The sequence below is a fragment of the Pinus tabuliformis genome, chromosome 6 (assembly GCF_031772625.1).
Source record: "Pinus tabuliformis cultivar Carrire ecotype Pingquan chromosome 6, CPIR1, whole genome shotgun sequence".
Taxonomy (NCBI): Eukaryota; Viridiplantae; Streptophyta; class Pinopsida; order Pinales; family Pinaceae; genus Pinus; species Pinus tabuliformis.
The window spans coordinates 1008025580-1008031078 of record NC_142292.1 but is presented as its reverse complement, the minus strand read 5'-3'; positions in this window follow the sequence as shown (position 1 = coordinate 1008031078).

Genomic DNA, 5499 nt, shown 5'->3' with positions numbered 1-5499 from the left:
TCACAAGCCAATATTGAAAGAATAAATCTCTGTTAAAGCACAAGTACCTAGATCAGTGCGAGATGAGGTGCTGTGATTTATAAGGGAGGCTCCAAAACAAAGCATGGGAAAAATTTTGGAGGGTGGTTGTAACTGATACAACATTGGCGACACACTGGTAGAACTCTAGCTCTCTATATGGACCTTGTCTCATGCAAAGTGAGTCTAACTATTCCAGAATTATTGCTCAATTCTTCCATTATCATAACTTCTTCACTAACTTGAGTTAAAGATGTAGTCCCTACCATTCTCTTTATCTACGACACACATACAAAGCCAAGTCAAACTGAGTTGTTGCAATTGGGGATGAGGGGTATATAGATGCACAAGTAAAATAGTCTGTCAGAATTTTAGTTACATCTATGGTGTTGCTTCGCTTCCAGCAGGCCTGGAAAGTACCCCAACGAAGTCACTTCAGGAACACAAGCATTGCTCTGCTGCCAGCGAGCATGGAAAGTACCCCAGCGGAGTTACTTGCTTCACATCTCTGCACAGGAAGCCTTTCTCTTATTTTTCCCTTTATTTTATTTGTTTCATTTTCAAAGAACTATGCATAGGCACTTATTTCTTTCATGAGGCGAAAGAGAGATCCCAACTTATTAAGAGCATAAGAGGTTGTCCCTTTAAAGAAGGATATTTATAAAAACCTATGACATATTTGTTAAGGTTTCCCCCTCTCCTTACTCTACTCAACTGAGGTGACAAGGGTTAACCAAATATAGAAACCCGATTAGAGTAGGCGATACTAGTTAAGAGTGCAAGCATCGTGATTTCACTATGACTTTCTCTGAAAGGAACATATTTTCCATCAGGGTATCATAAACTAGAAGAAATGCAAGATTCACATAAAGAGATGGAATAGACAGATAACTAAGTGTTGATAGTTGTACAAATTCCTCTTGGATTTCACCCTGCTTGTCTAAGAAGCTGAACATGGTTTCATTCAGAAACTATCATATGGGTGCAAAAGGAGACAAGCAAAGGAAAAAGGGAAGGCAAAGCAAAACAAGGTAGGAAAATCAAGAAAGAAGCAAGAAAATGAAACACTACTCCCACTCCTAACCTAAGTAGAGCATAGGCCAATTCACGTGAAGTGATATTTCCAATGTAGCCACCGGTGCATTGGTTGGCCCATGTAGGCGAAAGCATGATTGACAAGAAATATATGAAAGCAAACCAATAGAAAAGAAAGATAAAACAATGTAAACCAATTCGTTCGAAGCTTGAATGCATCCACATAAAAGAAAAAATTGAAAGCACATGAAAGGCACTCTGCAGATGTACCATGGTGTCCTATCACATTGCGCATGGAAGACAAGCATGTACACACCTTTGAACTTGAAAAACAAGCAAACATAAAGAAAGAAGAAAAATTTCATTTTGCAACAATTTTTGCTACGTACGAGTCCTCCAATGCATGTGCAATAGGATCGTGTAATTTCGGTAGAGGATGAAAAAACTGTGAAATAGATATATTTTCAGTGTAAACAACAGAGTGATGAGGAGCCTGGAAAGATTCAACAGATTTATGATCCAAAGCGGAACTAACCCTACGAGAACCTGACATAACCATCAGCTCAGGCTGAAGTGCCTCGACAACTTGTGGAGTTTCCAATTCATCAAAAGATGGATCATCAAAGACCGACTGCTTAAAAAGATCAACAATAGACAAACTAGAATCGCGATCGGATGAGTGAATGAAAATATCATGACAACCACGATCAGAAAAATCAAGATGATGGATAGTGACATCCTCATGATCTGATGAATCATAAAGAGGGGATGATGAAAAATGAGAACTTTCACCCTCTATGTTTCCAAAAATGTAAGATGAGAAATTAGATGGATTTAGGAAGATAGCTTTTTCCTCTCCGCAATCGAATGAAAAACTAGCATGCCACGTGTTTTGTGAATGGTTAGAAATAGAAACATTTGGAAATTATTTTCACAAGATGGAACAGAAATAATAGAATCGTGGAAGATGTCAGGATAAAGTGGATGAGGTATGGACAGAAGGAGGTCATCCTTCACCGTAGATTCTTATTCAAACTCCCACACATACTCATAAAAAATGATAGCGCAGGTTGGTTGTTTGTTAATTTTAGGTATGTTCTATGCTAGAGCAATTTATTTCAATTTTCATAGATAGTTCAATGTCTTTTCCAGATTAGCAATCACATCAGCATTAAAGTAAACTGTAGATAGAACATAGATATAAATTGCAGAAGACAAGCCAAGACAAGAGGACACAAGATGTGGCGCTAGCGAGGGAGAAACCACACAATCTGGGGAAACCCTTGTTCAATTCTTCTTTTATGTTCTTCAAAGTTCAGCAAAGAAAGTGAGAGAGATAGTACATTTACAATAGAAGTCAACACTTTGACTTTTGATATTTGCAGAGATCAGTTGAAGACATATTGCTTCAACTGATTCTTTAAGGTGACTCCTTCACCTATCATAGTGCTACATCTCGTCCATTTGCCGCACCTTACCGTGTAACACCATGCTGCCCCATCACAGTGCTGGATCTAGATGACTGAGCTGCTCTCATCTTCATGCTACTCATCATGCTGCATCTTCCATGGTCTCATCCATCATCAAGCTGCCCATGCTCATGATTACATTCATCATGACGCTGTCCATGCTCCATGCATTATTGTGCTTATATATCATGCTGCCCATATACATCATACATCATGCTGCACATATATCATGCTGCCCATATACTTCATGCATCATGCTGCTCATATATCATGTTGCCCATATATATCATGCATCATGCTGCTCATATATCATGCATCATGTTGCTCATATATCATGCTGCGTATATACATCATGCATCATGCTGCTCATATATCATGCTGCCCATATACATCATGCATCATGCTGCTCATATATCATGCTACCCATTTTTCCTCCGAGACTATGAGATCACATCTATGTATGATCAATTACAGTCATGATCAAGACTATGATCATTATCACTCTTCCTTGAAGTATGATGAGACTGCCTCATGTTGTGATGATATAGTCTCCTTCTTTATGTATGTCGAGAATCTCTGTTATGATGGAAACTTCTTCCATGGCTCTGCATGACATCTTGTTGAGGTTGCTACAGGTATGTCATAGTGAAGGCAGTGGTAGATCATACGTTGACTTGCCTTATCTATCCATTTGAGGGCATCATCTTTTATTACAGATATGCCGAGAGGAGGCTGATCTAGATTTTGCTGCTCCTTAACGCAATTGAACCTTAGATCTATTCCATATAGAAATGCGGATCCATTTTCTTTATGACTGCGGCTTCATTTCTATGATAGCGGCTTCATTGTTACCCTTATGACTGTGGCTTCATCGTTACCCTTATGACTGTAGCTTCATAATTCTTTTATGACTGCGACTTCATTATAAGGTCCAACGTATAAGGTCTCTGTTTGCATCCTCATAAGCCTGCAACTTACTGCAGCTAGGGCATCACAGCAGTTAGGGCATCATAGCAGTTAGGGCATCATCTTTAGTTCAACGTATCTTCATTGTGTCTCTCCTACACCAAAAACCCAAGAAGTGGAGAGGAGATCACATGAAGGGTGTATCTAAATGACTTCAAGTCCTATTCTATTTATACTGAAACGTAGATGATGAATATGCATGTCTATTGGGCTTCTGAGCCTACTCAAGTTGCTGGTTGGCTTGATAATAATTCCATAATCAAAATAGGAATGCGGATCCTTAGATCTATTCCATATAGGAATGCAGATCCATTTTATTTATGACTGCGACTTCATCGTTACCCTTATGACTGTGGCTTCATTTCTATGACAACAACTTCATTGTTACCCTTATGACTGTGGCTTCATCGTTACCCTTATGACTGCGGCTTCATAATTCTTTTATCACTGCGGCTTCATTATAAGGTCCAGCGTATAAGGTCTTTATTTGCATCCTCATAAGCCTGCGGCTTACTGCAGCTAGGGCATCACAGCGGTTAGGGCATCGTAGCAGTTAGGGCATCATCTTTAGTTCATCGTATCTTCATTGTGTCTCTCCTACACCAAAAACACAAGACGTGGAGAGGAGATCACATGAAGGGTGTATCTAAATGACTTCAAGTCCTCTTCTATTTATACTAAAACGTAGATGATGAATAGGCATGTCTATTGGGCTTCTGAGCCTACTCAAATTGCTGGTCGGCGTGATAATAATTCCATAATCAAAATAAATTCATATCTCCATAAACACTTATCGGAATCCGATGATCTTTAGATCAATCCTACACCTCTCGATGAGAGGGATCTAATAAAAATATCAACTGCCATAAATAAGATGACCCACATGGAGTTTGGCCCTAGTTTCCAATTTTAGCACTCCCTCTCAACTAGGGAGAACTCCATCCGCTGATCCATATGTCCGGCTGTACTATCTCTGCCATCAGTGCCCTGCATTGCTCTGCTCTATCGGCTGCTCTGCTCAACTTAGATCTGCTAGCTCTGCTCAACTCTGCTCAACTCTGTTGGCTCTACTCTACTCTGTTCAGCTCTGCTCAACTTAGCTCTGCTGAACCATGAAGAAGAAGAATTGATAGAGAATGTGTCATACCATTCTCCACTGACCCGAAGTCAATCTCAAAGTGTGTACCACTGGTCCTAGACCAGTCCTCAACCAACCCAAAGTCAGCGTCATAGTGGGTACCACTCCTAGCATTGGCCCCAGACCAGTATCATCAGTCTCAAAGTATGTACCACTGGTCCCAGACCAGTCTCAACTGACTCGAAGTCAGCGTCATAGTAGGTACCACTCTCACTAGTCCCAGACCAGTCCTCCACTGACCCGAAGTCAGTCTCAGAGTATGTACCACTGGTCCCAGACCAGTCTCAACCGACCCGAAGTCAGCGTCATAGTAGGTACGACTCCTACAATTGGTCCCAGACTAGTATCATTGATCCTAGATCAATGAAGGTCATCCTAGCATAGGGAGTACGGTAGATACAACGATGCATCCATCGGTACTACTATGGTCCCTATCCTCATTTCTCTGCTCATTGATCAGATGAGAGGTACTTCCCATGAGTCCCAGACTACATGGGTAGGATGCCTTGACAAGATAACTTAATCAATCCTGACCTCACATGAGAACTAATCACCCTGCTACACAATCGCCATGGAGAACACATCATCCAGGCCTCACAGGAGAGCTAATCATCCTGCTACATAATCGTCATGGAGAACACATCATCCAGACCTCACAGGAGAACTAATCATCCTGCTACATAATCGTCATGGAGAACACATCATCTAGACCTCACAGGAGAACTAATCATCCTGCTACACAGGAGAGCGAATCATCCTGTCCCACAAGAGAGCGAATCATCTTGTCCCACAAGAGAGCGAATCATCTTGTCCACAGGAGAGTGAATCATCCTGTCCACAGGAGAGCGAATCATCCTGTCCCACAAGAGAGCG